This window comes from Xiphophorus couchianus, chromosome 4 (genome assembly GCF_001444195.1).
Source record: "Xiphophorus couchianus chromosome 4, X_couchianus-1.0, whole genome shotgun sequence".
Lineage (NCBI taxonomy): Eukaryota > Metazoa > Chordata > Actinopteri > Cyprinodontiformes > Poeciliidae > Xiphophorus > Xiphophorus couchianus.
This window is the reverse complement of record NC_040231.1, coordinates 4,897,690-4,920,788: the sequence shown is the minus strand read 5'-3', so window position 1 is coordinate 4,920,788 and position 23,099 is coordinate 4,897,690. Positions and strand designations below refer to the sequence as shown.

The window sequence follows — 23,099 nt, the reverse complement described above, 5'->3', positions numbered from 1 at the left end:
AGGATTTTATTATTTCAAAGTGGGCATTAGCCAACTAAAATACTCAGACCTAAATAAATACTTTAAAAAAGCCAAAAAACATTCACATGAATATTTCAGGTCATTTTTAAAGACGTGACCTGACCAGTTTGGATCATATCTGCAGTTTAATACATTGATGTGTAGAGGGCTGAAAAACAAGTTGTTAGTAAACAAAACCAAGAAGTAAGAAAATAGGCACCCCAACATAATTTTTTATTTTGTATCTTTAATTTCTCATCGTTATAAGTTCTGTAGTGTTATTTCAGTTAGTCCGTGCAATTCTACACATGGCCGCTAGGGGCGCTGACGCGTTAGTGACCAAGAAAAGATTGAGCACACCAGAAGAATAAATCTTCCTGTTGAAGGTAAAAGGAGCTCAACGTTTGTGTCTCGTCTTTTCTATATCGCAGGTCAGTAAAAATGTATTTTGATGCATAAATGTGATGTCCAAGAATTAAGAGGTTATAGACTCGAGAGTTAACTGGTGGGTCACTTTGTACAGCTTTGGATTGACATTGTGTAGAAAACGGGACGTATTTCTGGAGGCTAACTAATGCTAATGCTAGCGAACATTGTACATGTGTTGAGCTGAGAAACAGTTGAAGGACTAGAGATTGAGTTCATTTTGAACTTATTGTATTTTTCACTTTTGAAATGGTAAAAGATATTTTTCTGGTGTCTTCTTTATGGGTTATTTTAATAACACAGAAACAATGTTGTCAAACTCAATGAGTATATGTTGTGCAGAATAAAAATTGTAAAAGCTATTAAAATAGTTAAAAGCAAATCCATATATTTTTATTTTGAAAGTTAAAAATATAAAAGGTCTGAGGAAAAGGGACAAGATATTTGAGTTAAAACAAAACTAATTGGTTTAGAGAATTAAAAGCTATCTAAAATATTTTGTCATTCGATAAAATTCACGATGGAGCATGTTAAAATAATTCTCGTTCGGTTTAAAGGGATATCGCAGTCATTTGTAATGTACTGAATCAAAGGGTTATTTGTTGAAGTTATACAGTCATACCTGAAGTATTTGATATGAAGTATTGCATATGTAGTGTATATGGAGTACGGTCATCACCAGAAGAATAAATCTATCTGTTGAAGTTCAAAGGAGCTCAACGTGTGTGTCTCGTCTTTTGGTATATCGCAGCATCACACGTTGAGGGAAGATCACCATCTACATTACCCTCAGCCATCCGAGGTTGCAGGGTAACAAATGCAACACTGGATTAATGTGCTAATTGTTCTGTGCTACTGGTGAGGCAATATGTTGCTTGCTTCATGCAATGTCTGCATTTATTTCAGCAAGACATAGAAAGTTGCTGTACTATGTCTTGCACTGCTAAACAAAACCGTATTTAGAGCTGAATTAGTTTGAGCAAGGGAATATTGCTTCACCTCAAGTGATAGAAACTCTTATTAGGGTTTTATATTTCTCCACATGAATATAGAAGGGATTCACCACAAAACAGTCCATATATTCATTAGCAGCTGGCTCACTGAAGCTCCCAGAAATAGTTATATTAAGCTTTCTCTTCCTCCACAGGGTCAGAGAAGATTGACTTCTCTCCCCGACGTCTGACTTTGAAGCAGATAAACTTCAATTTCCTCTCATTACCCTTTCAGATTGTAAAACCACCAAAGGAGGAGGTGTTTCTGACAACGGAAAGATAAAGATGGAAGGTCAGATTTAAAGCTGTGGTATTCTAGGACGGAAATTTAAGTAAGGGAGGACAGAATGCAAGTCGGATCATAATCTCTTGAAATTAAATGACGAAAATCACCACAGATTTGTGGAAAGCACCTTCAAAACAGGAAATAAACTCTGGTATTGAAATAGTTCCTGTGTTTAAGGAACAGAATGCTTGATGGATTGTTCTGAGTGGAGAAAAGTGGGCATGAAAATGACAAAAGGAATGAGAAAGGAGCAAGAGAAGAATCAAAAGCCAGGGAAGGAGATGATTGCAACTTAAATATTTAACCACAAACGGCTCACTCTGATGACAGCAGAGAAACAAAGCAGGATGATGGACATCAGAAACATTTCTCAAAGCCAAACCACTGTCTACTCACTCACTGTAGACACCAGACAGTTTTTCAGTGGAGACTGTGTATAAGGACAGGGAAAAGAGATCCATGTTTAGTTTGCAGGATTTTGTAACTGAAAGAGATCCGACTTCTACAGAAACTCTCAAGCTGAAAGATAAACTGTCTAAAATAATGTTTCATTGAAGTAATAATGCATTACAGACTGAGCCGTTTCTGTTAAATCGTGTCCAGAAATTTAGTTTTTGAGTGTTTGTTTGTTTACAAGGGTTGTCGTGGTGACACTCGTCTTTTTACAGTTCTTTCCCCTAGTCACACTTCTTAATTGCGGGAATCTGCTTCAAATTGACGTTGTTTTGTTGAAGCCTGATTTTAACTTTATAGCTATGCATCTCTGAGATCAAAAATATTTCCCCTAGAAATAATATTAAATGACTGTTGTCTTTGGGTTTGCATTGGCATAGATTTATTTGGGGGGGAGCAAAAATGAAATGTGCTCGTCTGTATTGTTAAAGAGTTAAGTGCACATATTTAGCAGGATCTGGATTGTCCTGACAGGTGGACATCTGAAGACCAGATGCAATTATAGCCCACTCTGCGCCCCTTCAAACAGCAACCTGTCACTGAGTCTATAACAGAGGAATTTAGGATTTATGACAAAACTCTATAAGCTATGTGAGAAAAAATAATTAGAGTACACCTATTCATTTAAATGATCACCTTAGGGTTCTTTTCTTTGCTTTTTGTGTAACATAAGTTTGGAGAATCAGCAAAAATTGTTCTATAATGCTGATTTTGTGTCCAGTTGAACCATTTCTGTGTGACCTGGTCATATGTTTGAATCCTAGGAAAACTGCTAGCTGAGCTCACCAGTGTTTTATTTGTATTTTAAACAAGCCCACAGCACCACAGATCCTCTACATGACATCATTTTTACATAATTTCTTTAATTCATTCTGGACTCAAATGCATGTTTTGAGTTGCATCAAATTGCTTCCATGAAGACTTGGTGGCCTTTGCACTTGTTAGCATTCATAGAAAAGCACATAGCTAGTGCCATATCTGCTAGATTTCTCCTTGGTAAATCTAAGGTTTTTTTTTATTATTCATAAATGTTGCATGTTAGAAAAATAGCTATTCAATAGGATCTCATTGTGTCAAAGCTTCTGTTGCTTCAGTCACTTTTACATAAAAAATTGCTTACAATGAATGATGAGTAAAGAAAAAACAATAATTCAAATCCCTTTCTGAAATAATTCAAAGATTTCAAATGTGGCCACTGAAAGTAAAAATCTTAACTTTTTGTTTCTTTTGATAAATTAATTTTGATGGTAATTTCATAAGTGGATTAAGATGACTTCTGTTTATGTAAATGTGTTCTATATAAATGTTTGCATACGTATGTCACAATATTTTGTCGTTTAAATGACCCAGTTTTGAGTTTCGCTGAAACGGATACGGCCGCAGAATGTCGATGATGCAGATTGTTAGTCAGGCTGTAAGAGACACTGATACACAGACATGACTGCACACATTTTAACACACAGGCACAGAGTTAAACACGGCTAATAAGAGGACAAACCCAACTGTTGCTGACGTTGTTGCTGTCTGTTGCAGTCGCTATAGTAACTCCTACACAAATACACATGTCTTGCCTTGCATTTTATCTTTAATACATCTCCCGACACCCAGCTTTCTTTTCTCCCTTTCACCATCACAGGCACATATGCATACCATACTCGTTGCCCTTCCATACACACAGTGGTGTTGAATGACAGTGCTCCCCTGACCTTGGCGGCACTTGGAACCCGTTCAAGCGAAAGGCAGCTGGAGGTGTTGAAGCCTGAACATCAGCTACAGAGCTGTCAGTGTTGCAAGTCCTCTGCCTCATTGCTTGGCTCTTCATTCTTCTTCTCCTTGCATCCCAGCTCCAGTAGAGGCACTTGGCCAATTATTTTGCTCAAGCACATCGTCACACACATCTCACCTTGTTACAGCTGCCACAGCCTCTGATTTGTAGTTGACGCTGTTGACGCCGTGATCGAAACACGTTCAGAGTTTGAGAGAAACCACAATGGCCATTACAGAATGCACTTTACAATGAACAAGTCAAAATACGCCGTGTAATGAGTTGTGTTAATGATGTAGGATACTTTTCTTATTCAAACTTCTAATGAAATCGAAATGCATCAGTATTTGTGACCATTCTACAGGACACATGACGCTCATTTGGTAGACATATTGAGATTAGTTCTCTGCCAACAGCCTCTGACAAATATAAGCAAATGAGTCTTATTTTGAGACTTTTCTGATCTATATATATTTGGTATTCAGGTTGTTGTCATAGTAATCCAACTTTTTCACACAGCTTTCCAGCTCTTCCCACAAATTCTTTTGTAAGACCTAAATCAGAGTTTTGTATGACAGCATATAAGGGCAAATTTTACCTTCCTGGTTGATGTCTTGACATTTGGTGTTTTCAGATGTTCAAGTTACCCATTTTTTTTCACTGAATGTCACAATAATCAATAAGAACAAACTCTTTAATTTTAGGTTCATCAGATGACAGAACATTTCTCTAGTAGTAAAGGTGTTTTGTCTCTGTGCATTTGCAAACTTTAATCTGGCTTGTTATTCTGTTGTTAAAAGTAATGGCTTCTGCTTTGCTGAGTGGCCTTTCAGCTCAGGTTTCACTGGATCACGATGCTGTCTCACCAATTTCAAATAGGATCTTCTTAACCTCTTTTGCTCTATAATAAACACATTTCACACCAAAACATATTCATCTTTGCAACAAAGAACCGGCTTCTTTGCTGCAAGTGTACACATTAATGTGTGTATACTTGTATGAAAGTGTTTGACCCAATGAATATGGCGCCTTCAGTCATCTAGAAATTGTGCTTAAGCATGAACCAGACTAGGGGAGGTCCATAGTTTTAGTCCTGATATCTTTGCTGATTTTTTTAAACATATATTCTGATCATGTTGCACATTCACAGGTAGGTTTGTAAATGAAATCAACTATTCATTTGTATATTTAATCTAAAAAAAACAAAACATTTTTGGTAGTAAAAAATTAGATGTTTGTAGGTTTTCACTTCTATGTTTTCATAGTTATGACACAAAAGCATACTTTGTTTTCTCTCCAGTTTTGAGCGTCATTAAGTCTGTAGTGAACTTTTGCCAGGAACTGACTTTCCTCTCTCCTTCTTGTTCTTTGCCTTGTTGTTCTCTCTGTCAGCATGTTGGGATAATGAGGGTAATAGAAATTCAGCATTTGGACTGGAGCAGGGACGGTGAGCTCCTTGACTGCATGAATATTCAGTTCCACATATGGCGCGGTGCATACGGATCTGCATCCACTTAAAGCACTAATTAGGATACTTGATTTGAAAAGAAGTGGCTGTGGTTGCTGTCAAAGACAGTCTAGCTTAGTTTTACAAGGTTTTCTTTACTTGAGAGAAGTCAGAAGGGAAAGAAAAGAAGAAAAAGGATCAGAGGGATTATTTAAGAGTAGACTGGTCTGTAACAAGAAGCAGGAGTTTTTGTTTGGAATGAAAAACAGAAGGTTATGTCCAATTATGGCATGATTCATTGATCCATGGTATAATTTATTTTTCTTTTTTTGCCTTACAATAGCAGCTCGAGTTTGAGTTCACCTTTCTAGAGTTGGTGTCATTCCAGGTAACAGGGCAGGTTTTTACTCTTCTGTTCTCAATCCAGATCAGGACTGGCAGGAAAATTAGAAACAAGTGGTTCTCAGCAGTATTCATTCCAAAAGGTTTTGGTTTCAAAAATGATTCACAAGACATACTTGACATGAGTTTGGGAATAAAGGATCAGGGGGATTTTAATTTTTTGTTAGAGTAATTGCTCTAATTTTAAAATGATTGCTTAAAATGTTTATTTCAAACTAACTCATCAGTGCTTCACTTCCTTCCTTGCCCTGATCCAACCCCTCTGTCCATTATTTTCTTGCTGTGAAGTTAAGTCTAGACAGAAATATTAAAAATATTTTTAACTCCACTAGTGCACCTTTTGTAAGAAAGCATGAATCCTGCTAGATTTAGGTAATTTATAAATTCCAAGATTTTCCTCAAAATTATCTGTCACTTAAATTACTTAAAAGATTTTGTCTAAGTTTTCTGATCATGTTCTTTGGGGAGAAACATCTTTAAATAAAATGGAGGTGTTTCTTAGAGCACACAAACATTTTGTTTGTGTGCTCTAAGAAACACTCCTGAGACCCAGCAATACATTTTTGTCCTCTGTGGAGGACATAGGTTTTTTGTTCATAACTCTGAAACCATGCATGCCACTGTGTTAAATCCTGTTGGTCCTTAGAGAGGACATCCTGGGCCTCGAAATGTGTTCATATTTGCCACAAGAGAGTCCCGATGTCCTCTCCAAAGGACATACTCTAAAAAATAAATAAAAACATGTTTTGAAATTTTTTCAATTGTAGAGATGTTTTTTCACTCCAAAGAGTCATGTAGTGTAAAAAAAAATTCAAAAACTTTTTTTTCTCAGGAGGATAAATATTGTCAAAGGATGTGTAAGGGGTAAAGCAAACTAAATAAGCTATTTTTTTTCATGGTCAGAAACAGAAGAAGAACGCTAAACTAGCATGATTGGAAACAGACTACATACAGCTGGTGCAACGTGGGACGGATGTCTTCTTGGTGAGTAAATTCATTTATTTGTCAGTGGTTTAAATGAGTGGCTTCCTGTTTTTTGCTGGTTAAACAGTTTCCAGGTTTTCTACCAAACCTTGTAGTGCCCATGTGCTTACATTAGTTATGTCAGTAAAACATGAGTAAAGTTTGAAGTGCTCCATCAAAATCCTATTTCCGTATTCATGTACAATAATATTTTCGATTATTCCATTTAAGTGTTATGCTACATTAATGGACAAGAGTCTGATTCTGCGCCAGTGACGTGCGGCGAGGTGCAGAGCTGGTGAGGCACTGACTTAATCATAATCATATTTACAAATATAGACCCGCTGCATGCTATTGTTTCCGTAAGAAAATTCCGCGCATGCGGACAACGCTGGAGGGCAATACGACAATTCCTTTACATGTCATCCATAGTCGTGCTGCCGCCGTAGTAAAATACCGTTACCTCAATCAGACTTGGACATGAAGATAGTATTAATTTCGTGCTATGCTCCAGAGCAAAGGGGAAAACCGTTAAAGTACAACTGGAAACCACTTCTTTCTCGCCCTCTGTATCAGCACAGCTATGCGCAGACTCGTTGCCATAGCAACTGACAACACCACCACAGACCACTCAAATATTTCCCAAAGAGCAGAACATTCAGTCTGTTGCAGTGGTATGGTTTTAGGTTTAATGTTTATTTTGCGATTATTAATAAGTGATTGCTGTAGTAAGAGCAGAAAACTATACACATATCGCTGCACTTTACTGTATGGCTAGTTCGCGCTTACTGTCTCTTACTCTGCAGTTGTGGAGTCACAATGTCTGGGATCATGAGCGCCCCCTGCCATGAGGCAAGAGAACTGCCAGCCTCACCTCGAATCTGTTCTCTGCCGTTTCTGATCGCTCCTCAACACAGGAAACAGATTCACACACAGTTGGTGACAAAAAACACTGTACATTGCATACATAAGCTAAATTCTGGACAATCAGTTCATACATTAAATGTTTTTAGCCATTTTATTGGTGACGTACAGAGAGGAGCAACATGATCTCATCGAATGGCAGCCAGTGTAGTTAGTGAGAGGCTGAGCAATGCAATCTGAGGCTCAGCTCTCTGCTGCCTCACCGGCTTCGCTTCCGAGCATTTGAATGGAAAAATGAGAAAATTCAGCGATTTTGAAAAAAATAATCAGAATGGGATAAGCTAAATGAAAAATTTTGCTTGTCTGACTGCACGTCACTGTTCTGCACATAAACTATAACTATATCTAGATTGTACATTTAACCCAACCTCATTTTGGAGCACCTCCAACTCAGATTCGGACATTTTTCTTCCTTCAGTGAGTCGACATTGTCAAGTTATTTTCTAATCTATGCAGCTTCCCCACTTGAGAAGGGATGGACAAATCAATGTAGACTCTTATTAATAGGGGTTTTACTCAAAGGACCAAGCAGTTTTCTTCATTTTTATCCTCCATTTATTTAATGTGTGTCATGATATTCCATGAATGGTCCAGAAGCAGGTAAAAACCTTTAAACAAACCCAAAAGAAGAAAAATAATTACTAATCTGCATGTAATTCTACATAAATTAATTCCACTCAAACTACAAAGCAAATGATGACAAACTATATAAACAATACTAAGCAAACCACTGGGAATCAAACCCACAAAGTCATTAAGGTTAAATGAACAAGTAACTAAACTTAAGTTTTCTAACTTTAAAATACATTCCACATTAATATTTACAATTACATAATATTTTAATTTATTTAAATATACAAATATTCACCTTTCAATATTAATCATAAATGTTTACTTTATAAATATAAATAGCTAATGCTAAATTGATTAATAGTTAACCTTAACACCCAATAACAACAATCAATTCAATCATTAAAATCAGTCAATCAGTTCCAGACTTCACCACCACAATCCACCGCTTCAGTTCAGACGCTGCGGTTATAAGCGTTAATTTGGCCGGTAAAGCTGGTGGCCCGCTGTCGGGATGTCAGTAACTTTGCAGTCCGATCTGTCTTACCGGCTGCCTCTCCGCTCGTTTACAGATTTGTCCAGATCTGCACAAATTCCAGGATTTCTACACCTTGCTGCAGCAAACAGAAAGGGGCGGGGACGGACAACTGTCAGTCTCATACCTTATATGGAAATGGTAGGGACGGACCACTGTCAGTCTCATACCTTATATGGAAATGGGACTATTTTATTCCGGAAATGAAGGGGGCGCTAGTGACACTATTTCCTGTACTGATCGTGTTATAATAATTATACTAATAATAACGTATTTTATTTGACAACGCCTTTTAAAACACCCAAGAAGACTTTCAACATTAAAAATAGAAATTAAATAGTAAAGAAATGGCTACATAACGTGATATGTCACATGGTATATGTCACGTGGTAAGTCACTTTTTTATTTCCAAATCTTTATTTAAAATTATATTAGTAACAAACAATCTAGAATAAGCAACAATAAGGAAACATTATGGAGATGTATTTATCTATCCTTACACCCAATCTGTCTCAAACAAAAGTAATAAAACATGAATCAAATCAATATTTTGGAGACAAATGTACATTACATTAAGAGCACATTTATCCATCCATTAATTATCATGAATTATCCCTATAGTTGGGTCATGAGGGCTGCTGACCCTGGACAGATCGCCAGTCGATCGCAGATTAAGAAAACAGATATAAACAAATGAAGTTCAAATAATATATTTTGATGTTGTGAATGGTACTCTTAAAATAAATAAGTTACAATCTAAAATGTAATAGCCTCTGGCTTATTAAATAAGAACTAGATGGAAAAGAGGTTTGGTCGGTAAAACATTTAGTCAACAATTTTGGCCAACTTAGTACGTCCATTCACAGTGCACTTTTGTTGTTTATTTGCCAAATATTTTTCTTATTATTCACATTGTGAATATAATTTACAAACAAACCAAAAGACTTCTGAACTTCTAACAAGTGCCATTCCAAAAAATAGAATATTTTTGGTTGCAGGAGACCTGGCTCAGCTCATTGTTTACCATAATGTCTCATTGGAAACTTTTGCTATAAGGACTCCAGTTCAATCAGTAAACTGATTGGTGTCCCACTATTCCATTTAGAAATTCCATATCAATTCTACCAATTGCAATCGATTCATAAAATAAGGACCTTAAATATCCAATTGTTGCAAAACCCAAAGAGATTAATTAAAACTTTAAATGTAGCTTCAACCTGGAAAGACTCACACAGAAAGTAGGCTTTAGAAAGTTTATTTGACAAGAAACAATCTTTGGCCCTCGGACCCCGGCAGTAGACACTGCGCTGGTAACCGCCAGAGAGAATGATGATTTTTCTATATGAAAACCTTTTTGAATAAAGTCACTGGTTACATAAATTAAACCAGTGTGTAAATTCTAACTATAACTGTCTTCATCTCACCTGCTCAGCCAATCACCTGATCATGTGTCTCCATCCCAGCCTAACGGCGCCGGGCTCATCTCCTCCACCCTTCATAAAGTCCGGCTTGATGTGTGCAACTGCTCCTCATCTGAGCTTCCATCACCTCCACCCTGACTACACCTTCGCTCTGCTCGTTTAATCTTGTTTGTATCTGAACAATATGTTTCTGTGTGTGCTTGCTTTATTACAAAAACCCCCCAAGTTGATTCTGACTGTTAAAACATAAACAACTTGGCTGTATGTCAGGCTTGTAAAGAAAATTTGTATTGATTCCAGTAACTGTTCAAAATGTATAGGAAACATTGTATTTACACATATAAAATATTGCAAGTTATTAGATTTGCTTGCATTTAAAATTTTTAAAACAAGGTTATCCAATTGTTAAACAACGCTGTTCGAATATATTTACAACTACTTTATTGGTTCTACTCTCTCCAACAAATTACAGCCACAATGTAACTTTGTGTGGAAACCACACCATTTCTATGAAAACTAAATTATGTGATTCAACTGAGTTACAACAAAAGGAACATTCAAAAATGTAAATAATATTGAAAGAACACATTATGAAAAAGGATGACTGCACAAGTCAAAAGGTAAATGTGCTTTATCAGAAATTATTTAAAATGGCATGTCACAAAAAAACGAACAATGTGTGACAACTGAAATGTGTGACAGATTGTGGAAAGCAACTTATATTCTCTTAGAATTCAGTATTGGCACTCAGGGCAAAGTCTGTCCCACTGCCAAAAAGAAGAACTGAAAATGGTACATTATTTGATAGTGCCTTCTGCTGATTTCTTAAAAGTTCTTCTTTTCTTTGAAGACTGAACCATAAGTTGTCAACCAGGATGTTGAGGGTAGTTTCAGAGGTCCTTCTGACACTGTGGCGCGTGGAGAAAAGCGTAATGATTGAATGTGTTTTCACTCAAAAGACAAAATCCCACTTCGCTTCGCAAACTGCGCATTCACATTACACCTGTCAAGCTCACATTCTGATCTGTGAAATTGTGACCAGGTGTTTTTTATTACATGTATAGGTCTTGATGGACCATAAAAAGATTTCTCAACAACAAAAACACCTTTTTTGGCATCCACACACTGACTCCTTAAATGATGATTTTGTGAAATCAGCTCCACATTTTCCTGGCGTTTTCTTTTCAAATGAATACGAAGATTCTTTTTTCTCAGGCGCAGATTGCACATTTCACATGTAACCATGTCTTCTGAGCGGACAGGTGCCTGTGTAGCCTGGATGTTGGTAGCTGCTGGTTGGACAGGTGCCTGGGCTGATGCACAGCTGGACACCTTATGGAAAGTCATTGTGTGGCTAACCAAATGATTAACAAACAGGTCCCTTCTGTCAATGGTTGAAAAACAGTACAGGCAATGAAAGTGAGATGTGTCTCTACAGGTTAAGCCACATCTGAATATATGGAATTCTGCAGTAACAAAAAGAAATGAACAAAATTAAAAAATAACATCTATATACATTGCAGATATGTTTAAACAAGACGTGGTTCATTCCCACTTAAAATAGAGTATGGACACAACATAATAGCTGCTAACATAAAAGATAAAGGTTATTAAACATCAGGAAATATACAAATGATTGGTAGAAAAAAAGGCATGTTTGAATTAATCACTGCAGATTCTTTAACATTATTGTTACTGTTTTGTAGGATTTAACAATTAATTTTCGAAGTCACGATGGCTTCCAGACACCAAATATATATTCTGCAAACAATTTATTGAAATTGTAAAAATGATATTGCTCTAACAGCAAAGGGCAGGTATTAGCTAATTAGATTTGTTCAATTACTCTGTAACATTTGACAAAATAAAAATTAAAAAAATTAAAATTAGGGCTATTTTTCCATATGTTATACTCTTGAGTAAATTTTGTTGATATGCAACCTAATGCAAGTAACTTAACTGAATGAAGAACACATTTTAATCCATAAAAAAATAAAACACTATACACAGATAAATGTTGTTTATGTTTGTTTTTTTCTAACCTTAATTTGTTGTCTTGTATTAATATTTTATATCTATCAGTGCAGATAACTTCATTTTTATTCATGTCTGCTGAAATAAATGGGTGATATTACATTGCACATTATGATCAGTAAAGCAGTACTTACTAATAGCCATTTCACCAAATACTTTGTTACTCTTACTAGTGTAGTTTATTGCACAGTTACTTACTAAAAACTATATTGAAGTTGTGCTACTCGTAATTAGAGTATCACATCTGGGTACTACACCCACCTATAATGGCAGCTGTTAGTTTATGAAAAATATTAGACTTTCCAGAAATTTAATATTGGTGTACAAAACATATTTAAAAAAAGATTAACCTTTAAAAATAAAAGAAAAACACTAGAAAACTGGCAAGTATGTAAAAAAATATTTCATATTTTTCAAGTGTAGTTTTACATACCGTTATGTTGAACCATAGCAGTTTGTGCTATGTGGTTCTGTAGCTTGTACGAGCAAAGAGGACAGCAATATTTTTCGTTTATGCAATACCGGAGAATCTCCTCTCCGTTCCGAATGTTGCAAATGGATCTGTACAATGAAAATAAAAAACAAAGTTTGAGCATAAAAAACATTTCTCAATTAAACATATTATCTACTTTTCTATTTTTATCTAATGGTGCCCTGCGGGATAATAATTAGCTATGCTACATGCTAAAATTAGCCTTCCCCTGTATGAATTACGAATTTACTAGTTTACAGCTGTTAATTGTATTTTCAACCTAATCTAGAAAAGCGCATTTATTTACTATGTGAAAAATTTTTAAGAAGGTAAAAATACCTTTTGTTGACTTTGTGAGTTTTGCATTGTTAATCGTGCGCCGAACATCAGTGGAAGGACCTCTCAAACTTCTGTCTTTCTTCTTCCGTTCTTCTTAAACCCGCGTCTTAAGGTATTTATACTAGTGATTATGAAAATAGCGCCCCCTTCATTTCCGGAATGCAATAGTCCCATTTCCAAATAAGGTATGGGACTGACGGAAAGGTCCGTCCCAGCCCCTTTCTGTTTGCTGCAGCAAGGTCCTTCTCAAGCGTCCCCAAACTCCAGTCCTCTCTGTTTGGCTTTCTTTTCCGCCTTTTTTTCTTTCATTGTCCGTCCCTCTTTTAGGTCCGTGTGGAACATAGTGAGCGCATGTCTTTTTTTTTTCCTTTTCTGATTTGACTTCACAGACATTGTTTTTGATTGTCCAACGCAGAGGATCACTATGGTTAGCCATTTTATTTCACACATATTTACAGTTGTTTTTTTAAAGGAGTTTTGTACTAAATATTTATTGAGAACTGTCACCACTGAAAACATGGTGCTTTGTTTTGTTTCACACAGATGTTTTCCCATTTTGCTACAGCACATTTAGCTGTCCCACAAGCCCAGTAAGCGTTCCTGTTGCCCACTGTAAATTCTTGCCCACATCCTTGACTCTCGGGTCACTTCCCCGGCAGTAGCCAACCTGTCAAGCAAAAGAGCACAGAATGAGTAAAAGTTTTGTACTGCTGTAAATATCAGGAAACCCAGCGAGCAGCTATTTGGTGGTTTGAGGCCAATTCTTTCCCTTTTGGACTGTCTTTCTTTTCCAAGTATCAGTTTGTCAGAGGGATGCTGGAGCAGTCAATTTGTCCTGATGTTATATTGCTTGGTAGGAAAGAGATTTTTTTCCCCTCTTTTTTCAATTAGTACACTACAACACCGTTATAAAATTAGTTTTTATGTTATTTTATGTTCCATGTGTAAAACCTGAATCAGACACATATTGGATATTGTTGTCAACTTGACACAATTACTGCATTTGGTTCAAGATATTTCTTAACATTTGCTGTCAAGATGTCAGAGATAACTTTCAGACTGTCACACATTGGCATCTTTTTCAGTAGATTTTATTGCCTGAGCTGAGAAAGATATAATCCTTAATTATGAGGATCTTCTCCAGCAATCCTGGTGAGGTACAATTTTAGGACTGTGACAGCATGGGAAATAAACTATCTCTGCTATTGTATTCAGATTAAATGCTTTTGACTTCATACTATTGACACAAACCCTTCATCCAATCAGTGTTTTCTTTCTCCATCCTGTCTGTGGCTGACCAAGGAAATGGAACGTTTCTAAACAGCAGACTGTAATTCAATTAATTAAGTCGGAGTTCTGTGTTCTCTGCTTTCTACTTCTTGTATCACTGAACATGCTTCATTTTTAAAGTTGCATCTGGCTACACATTAGTTCTCCATATAAAAAATACATTTATGTGAATGAAACAACTTCAAATTAAATAAAGCAATATGTGCTTGCTAAAAAATTATGTCACACAAAGAAAGGCTTTCTGTTTGAAGGCATGTAGTGTTACATTCTTTCAATTATATTGGGAGATGTAAAACAAAAAACAGCAAACCAATGTAGAATGTAAGAAAAACAAAAAAACATGTTCAGTAATAATGTCTTCAAGTTCAAAATATTAAAGAAATTAGATCTTGTGTATTAGAGACTGCATACTACATATAAATTTTGTATATTACTGGAGTTGTGCTGCCAGCCACCAATAAAAATAACCCATTGGTTATGGTTAGATTTTAGGTCTGGACTTGTGTCTAAAAACAAGCGAATACATGACAGTTTTATGTGACTGGAACAGAAAAATATTGTCAAAATATAGTTATGTGGTGTGGTTGGCAGCTACAGCTATCCCGTATAAAGAAAAGTCCAAATAGGAAGGCCTATCACCAGGATTTCACAGCAGAATCCAACGATCAATTCCACATATGTATTTTGTACAAGGTGTGTGGGCTTTTTAACACAAGCTAGTGTCAAAAAGACTGAATGTACTGAAGTCCATCATGTTGACACTTTGCTATTTGTCCTGAGGAGACAAATACTGTGATAGCAAGGCTGAAGTCGTTGGAGAAAATCTGCAGAAAAACAATGGCCACATGTCCAAATGAAACAGGATAATTTGAAGTGGTTCCCACTATGAACAGTTTATTTATATTAATAAATCCAGTTGTGAATGTGAGCATAAGGGAAAAATATGGTGCCAAAAGAAACAATGGTGGTTAAATGTGTACGCCAGCCCCTGGTAGAAACTGGTGAGAAAGTACAGGATTTTTAAAATGACTTAAACAAACACATCTAGGACCTAGGTACATAACAAAGGAGTAAATTGTTCTACTGACTGATTATTTTACTTTGGGGTTTCTGTAGAAAACGGCACAGACACATTTCTGGACATGTTTGACAACCGTACCTTGAAATATAAACAGTCATAGAATGAAACAAAAAGAAGTTGCATACTTTTTTATTGGTTATGCACATGTTGAAGCAATAACATGATATTGTTTGTACTGCATTACTGAATGGCTAAAATCGACCACATTTAATCTGCATGTGAAGTGGCACAAGACAGTTGAGTTGTGCTCTCATCCATCAAAGAAATTAAAGAGCAGGGCACATTTTAAGTCTGGATTTGTGTGGAGCATAGACTGTGAATTACAATGAAGTTGTGAGGATTTGGGTTTTTCTCTGTGTTAATTTAGGTTTCTGTGTCTTTTTCAGTAAATTTAGTCCGTGTTGTCCTGGCTACCCCTTGATTGGTTCCAGCTGTGTCTCGTTTCCCTGATTACCCTTTGTGTATTTAATCCCACCTGTGTTCCTTGCTCCTGGTTGGGTCCTTGTCGAATCTGTCTTGTCAAGCCGTCTACTCTAGTCTGCTGTCAGTTATTCATTTGTACCAGTTGCTACCAGTTGTGAGCGTTAGCCTTCCGCTGATCTGTGCTGCCTGGATTTTTGGATTTTGGACTTTGTGCTTCTGGATTAACATTAAAACATAATTTTTCTTCATTCCAACCTGGTTCCACAGCGTCTTCCTCACCACCTCTTCACCTCAAATCATGACAGTATTCCTGTTTTGTTCCATTTTTCTAGCTGATATAACACTGTAAAAAGGTAACTGAGAGAAGAAACACTCATCCAGTTTAAATTGTGTTTTTGGTAATGACTAAGCAGAAATACCCAAGGGATCACTTGCCAATTGAAGGCATAAAAGGCATGCAAACAGGGAACAATAAACTTGTTACAGTTTGTTTAGTCCATCAAGCAAGCCGTCAAACTTGTGGCACCAGTGCATGTTCATAGTTGTGTCAGAGTTGAAAGGTGATGAATCATTCTTCTTCATTCAGCATCTTAGAGAAACATTGTTAGAAACTTTTATTTCAAAAATAAGGATTTTTTTTTTTTCCGTTTCAGGATTGTACAGCTCTTTATTTGAAACACAGGCAGAGAACTTGGTAAAAAAAAATGTAGTGGAAGTATAAAGCATTCAAAATAGAAGCAAAAAAACACGAATGAAGAGAGACACTGTGAGCTTGCTATAAATGTTTTATTAAGTTTTAAAGATCAGGGAGCAATACATCTGGGTTTAGCCTATATAGAAATACATATAAGATATGTATTATATGTAGCTCTTGTGTCTTCTCAATTGAAATGTAACTAACAAGAGAAGATGAGCATGTGTCTAAACCGTTAATGTCCTGCAAAACACAAAAAGATGATGAAAAATTGTGACAGTATAAGCACATATAGCAATGCATTAATCCAGGTAAACAAAGGTACAACTGTTCTTTTTACAGGAACGATGGGCCTGCTGAGAAACACTAAACCATTTAATTGAGGCACTTGATTTAGGCTGTTGATCAATGTGTCCGTATTGGGGCTTAATGGATTCACTTATAATCAAAAGAGCTTACATTGCAAAACAAAGAGGCTCTTAGTTGGAAAGCCTTTACTGTGATTATGTAACAGGAGTGCTGTTGATACAAAAAGCTTCTCAGTACTGGATACCAATGATATCGGAGCTTTGAGCTTAATCCAGTAAAACTAGTCCTGCATGTAAAGCTGGAAGGATGATGAAATATCTGCTCACACAGAGAAACCTGTCTCCCAGTTAGATTTGAATAAATGATATATATTTTTTTATATGTTTTCTTTGATGTTAAGGTTATACTTAATAGCACAGATCCCCTAAGGGGACTTGGGTTACAAAACAAGTTGGCTTCTCATGCACAGGAGAAAATAATGTGAAATTAGACAGGAAATATAATTTACCTTGTCTTCCTCTAGGTTTTGGATGACATCATCATATATAGTTCACGTTTTCAGCAAGTTAGACAGATATTCTTCTGCTGCAATTCTCCATAGTCATATGAGTTTGTGGACATTGTTAGGCTACCAAGAAAAATCATCAATGTATTTTTGCCTGTGGATCTAATTAATTCTGTAGCAAATAATAAACATAATTCATGTTTTGTTGTTTTTCTGATAACATCAGGAGGACTAATCTCTTTATTTTGGCCTTAGGTTGTTTTACATAATTTAGTAAGAAATGTAACATATACAGATAAAGCCACAATTATGTCTGGCAGATTTGAAGTTTAAATTATTTTCATTCCAACAAAAAATTATCTTTCAAAACTTTATGCCACAGTGTAAAAAAATATATCTAGACTTGTGTCGTGTTTTTTCCCCCCCACATTTAATAAAAGCTAATAAAATTATATACCAAAAGCCATAAAACATCTATTAAAATGAAACCAACCTTTAACTGCTGCACAAGTAAAGTTTTTTAGCCTGCTTCTTTTTTGGGAGCTGTGAAAATGGTGGCATTCTTCAAATCATAAAGTTTAGACGGTAATGATATATTTTTTTTTTACTAAAAAAAAAAACAATTTTCCAGTGTGATACCAACCTTTTTCCAAATTACAATTTTCATAATGTCTTGTTTTATGCAGTGTGTCACAGTTAAAGTCAAGTCTTGAGTTAACAATGCTCTTCACAGATTATCTCTACGTATTCCTGCTGAACTTGAATGTGTTCAGATTTTAGTCTCTAACAGAAAGCTAAGCTAATTCACCCTACCTGAAAAGATTTTTAATTCCAAAATATCCAGACATATTTTTTCAAAATATTTTGAAAAATATATAGTCAATTCAGTCCAGTTATATGGACATTTAAATCCATTACAATTCAATCATTATTACAAACTAACGCAGACATGTTCAGTTTATTATGAAAACTTTCATTGTCTTACAACTGCAGCTTTCCAGCAGTGAAGAGTATTTGGTGTAATTGCTGCAAAATGTGTTTTTTGTTTTTTTCAAAGTGTTCCCTCAAGAAGGTTGATTACAAATACATGCCACACTTTGTAGATTTCAATTTGTAAGACATTTTTAAAACCATGTATCATTTTTCTTTCCAGTCGTGCATAACTTTGTGTCCATTCATCACACCAAAACCCAATAAAAACAGAATGGGAAAACATTTATGACATATGAATACTTTGGCTGTATAATATTGGTTAGATGTTGGTGTGGGTGTATAAAGCTCTTTTAAGATATTCTAGTGGATGCTTCTCCATTAAATTCCATTTCCACACGAGATAGATTGATGGGTTTCATAAAATAAGCCTTTTCCCTTTTCCAAAGCTGGAAAGCTATTAGGTGAATTAAAGCTCCACTGTTCATCAACCCACAGACAAGACTATATATCGTTATATTAAAGCAAATGTTTATGACTAAAAATGTCTCCCTGACATTTGTGCATTATTGGAGTGCTGCACTGACACTGTGCCATGAGAAAAAAAACAAACACTTCTAAAGTGTTTGATTGCAGTAGAAATGAGAATATAAATAATATTTCCACCCAACAGTTAGAGCTTTTTTTTTGTCATTATTGATACATTTCTTCAAATACTCTTTTCATATGTTTCTTCTTATGAGGGTCAGAGTTTTTGGTAGAGCTTCCCTGAGTAGGTGTTGTTGACAGATTTGGGATGCCCCTTCCCAGAGGGTTACTGGCAGTGTCAAACTGAGAGACAGAGACTAAAGAGGGCTCCTTGTCTCGCATTAGCAACCATATAGATGCACTCGCATACACTTTTGTTCCATATGCTCATCACTATTCATCACCAGCTATCTGCATGTCCTCAAAAGCTGACAGGAGGCTGGATGAGACAGTTGGAAAGAAAGAACAGGAAAAAGTTAGTTTGAGTTCTGAAGTTACACAGATTTCAATGGTTTCTTATGGTGATATATGCCTTCACCAGAACATCAAAGTGCAGAGTGGAAGATGATTTTCTTTATCTCACTGTTAATGGAAGCTTTGATATCAGTGCCACACCCCACAAGATGAAATATATTTGTACATATATATGAGAAAAGCTGAGTTTTTATGGTTGTTTATGGGCTAATGGTAAAGGTTGAGTATTTGTAGTCTGGTTGCTGCAATAATTGGATAGACTTCCCTTTTACATTTTGCCACGTTTAGTGGGATTGCCCTAAGCAGTACGTTAGAGTATTAAAAAGTAACAGACTTAATTTCCCATGTCCACATTTATTCAAACATTCCTCAAAAATACCTCGCTTAAAAATTAATACCAATATTGTCTTTGCCATTTTTATTGATATTAAATGGGGGATAAAAATTAACCAAAATTATTTCTATCTCTGTTTACATTTAATTATTGTAGAGAATAAATAAATTCTGTGTTTTCCTTCTATCTCTTATAGCTAGTTGCTGAACCTACAGGAAATGACATGCAAAGGGAAGCTCTGCTTAGAGGAAATGACACACTAGGGAACGCCCTCTTTGGGGAGTAGCTTAGACAGAGGCTAACAAAAGAAGTTACCGACTGTTGCTTTGTTGCCTTTTGACTGTTAGCTCTTAAAGGTAGCATGTCAGAATGGACCAGCTGTATTTTGGTATAATAAATGGAATTCATGAATTCAACTCACTGACTCTTCTGTAACCTTTTATATCACAAACTTAGCATGGAGAATGGATAATTCTCATCATCATCTAAATCAGATTTCTCTTGTAAATGAGATTTTTGATCTTAGTGAGACAACCCATATAAATAAAGACTGAATAAAAATGAAAAAAAAAAAAGTTCATTCATCGTCAATAGCTGATGAATGTTGGCTTCAGCGTTCATCAGCTGCTAAACATACTGTACTAAAATAATTTAGTAAATTTCATTTAATTCACCGTTATATGAGCAGTTTTATGGTTCTTTGTTGTTCCCAATTATTTTAAAGAAAATCAGCAATTTGAAACATTTAACTTGAAAAAAGAAAAAACATATTGTTTCTTTTGAGGCGGTTTCAGTCTGTGCTACAGTGGTGATGTATTACAACACAACAAACAATAAAAGATAAAAAGCCTTTAGGCTTTGTACACTTTGAACTTTAAGAACCATGTAGGAAGAAAGGCTGTGGACAACAAACGCTATGAAAATATACATAATTAATTACCTCCATTAAATCAAATGTTGCATTACTGTTCTATTGGATCGTCATGTATAATGGCACAGATTAAATGCATTTATACAATATCAACCCACTTTTTTGGCTCAATAAATAAATACATTCAAAAGTGCTTCAAATGCAACGTTGAAAAATATTAGCATACTTCTTGGCTCAAAAAAAAAAAAATCAACTCATAAAACGCCTGCCAAGTTCCCTGATGTCAGTGATGTATTGATTATCAGTGAACCAAAAACAAATCTCCACAGCTGTCCGGCTCTTTCCTTTGAAGGAATCTCAGTTTGTTAAAAATATTGATCCCATTATTTAGATTTTCTTTATTGAAGACAAGATAAAGGTTAAAGATCAGCCTTAACATTCAGACAAAACGCTGCACATATGTTTATCTGAGCTCCAATCACTAGCTGGGCGCACTGAAACCTCAACAGTCAGAAAAGATTTGCACTTTGTTCCTTCGTTTGCCTCCTTTGCTCAAATTTCATTTAAGTATTTTAAGTAAAACAGAAGAAACTTCCAAGAATCACAAAGTGAGGGCAGAAAATAGGAGCAGACTGAATTCTATATTTTGCAGCACAGTTTCAGTGAGAATGGGAACAACAATTGTACATTCATGGATAAATGTTTTCTCAGCAAAATGAGCTGAAAAAAGAAAATAACCAGCAGCTTATGAGTGAGTTTGTGTGAGCCATTCACAATTATGGTTATTGAATGGTTTCCCGACACAACCTACCTCCACATGTACTCCTTCCTTCATGCTTTCTGTCTTTCTTCTTCTCCCTCTTTGTTTATTGCCTTTTTTTTATCTGTGTTAAGTTTCTCTTTAATGGCTCCAACATTCATCAGTTGGTAAGCATACTGTACATATGCACACGTGCATATGCGGAATATTAGAGCTGTAGTTTTAATCAAGACACATCTGTAAGACATTAGAGACCATTAATTCCAACCAAACCTGCCAAAAACCGACACAGCAGATCTAATCAGGCACAGCAAGAGGGATATTTAACATCCATTCTGCATGTTAAATATTGCAAAATGCAAACCATATGCTAAAGGCGTTGCTTGGGTTAATTGTTCCCCAGTAAAAGAGAAATATTTTCACACATTGTCACCACGTTCTTTACCTGGGGGTTCAGTGCTGTCTGGGATGATGGAAGGTAATGAAGCAAGGCTGTTCTGCAACAATGCAAATGCTGCAAAGAAACCGTGGTAGCTATGGTGAGAGGGGGCGGGACTGGTGAACCAGTGGAAAAATGGTAACATGTACAATATGTGGGCAGAGAAAATTGACAGACGTCTACAGTGTTTATGCCAATAATGAGGCTGTCAATAAGAGGAAAAATATTTATATGATGGGATTCTGAAATATTCACAACTTGTGAACTACAATATTTGAAGTTACCACTAATGTTCATTAAAGAGTTTTCCAAATCTAGCTACAAATTTTAACTCTTAATTAAAAAAGGAAACATGGACCTATGTTTTCATTGTTCAAGATCTTGAATCTTTACTGTCACACCTGGTTTAATGCACCATTCAGTTCTATGTGAGTTAGGAAACAGACTGCATTCTGACTCATCTAAAACGGTAATAGTCACATTATGGAAATAAACCTCAAGGCTAAGCTAAACTGAGCAAAGACAAGACACTTGCTACATTAAAAAAGAATCATAAAGCAAGAGGTGAATGTGTATGAAGAGTTTGAATGACGGCGTTTCTGAAAGTAAAGTAGACGAAACTGGTTTGATGAACAACAATTAAACTTCTGTTTTATGTTGAAGTGTCTTAGAAGTAAGTTTAAAGGTTGTTGAGGGATTTATTTTATGCAAGTACATAAAGATAGTGTTTGTCTAAACAACCAACACTCTAATAGAATATTTAGGAGGCACACCATGTGATATTTCTAAGCACCATGTGACATTTCTAGCAATATGCTATATACAGTATATATACTGTATATATATATATACATGTATATATATATATATATATATATATATATATATATATATATATATATAGAGCATATTGGCATGTGATGTATAAGATATGAATGAATGTCATGAGCCATTTGCGCATCAGATTTAATTTTTTATCCACTAAGCAAGGAGCTATAATTTCAGATTTCTACTATTTTTCTAGCAGATGTTATACTGATAACAATATTGACCAGCTTCTATTTGATTATTTTATTATAATGTAGCAGCCACAAAACATTCTCAAGAATCAGCATAAAAGAGACAAAAATTCTATATAAATTAAGCAAAGTAAATGAATGAAAAGTTGACCTCTTGAATTGTTTCATCACTGATGATTAACACAGTTGATCCTGCTGAAACTCACCACTACACTCATGTCTTTAGTTTTATCTTTCTTCTGTGATCAACAGCAAACTGAGTGTAGTGGACCGTAAAATGAATAAAGCAGCTGCCCAGTGAATTAAACACATTTTGTGGTGAGTAGAGATTTGTCTTTCACAGAGAAACAGACTGAAAATTGTAGAATACTAAGCTAAGCTTTGTTTTTGCTTGACCTGTGTTATACTTATTT

The 23,099-nt window shown here is 35.6% G+C and overlaps 1 long non-coding RNA gene across 2 annotated transcripts in view; it reads left to right on the top strand.

The window, feature by feature from the left end:
* Positions 1-266: 266 nt before the first annotated feature.
* Positions 267-23,099, top strand: part of LOC114142498 (uncharacterized) — a 38,395-nt gene continuing 15,562 nt past the window's right edge. For both annotated transcript variants that reach the window (XR_003595035.1, XR_003595034.1), the window contains exons 1-3: positions 267-431; positions 1,574-1,710; positions 6,675-6,755. This is a non-coding gene — a long non-coding RNA (uncharacterized LOC114142498). The remainder of the gene's footprint in view (positions 432-1,573; positions 1,711-6,674; positions 6,756-23,099) is intronic.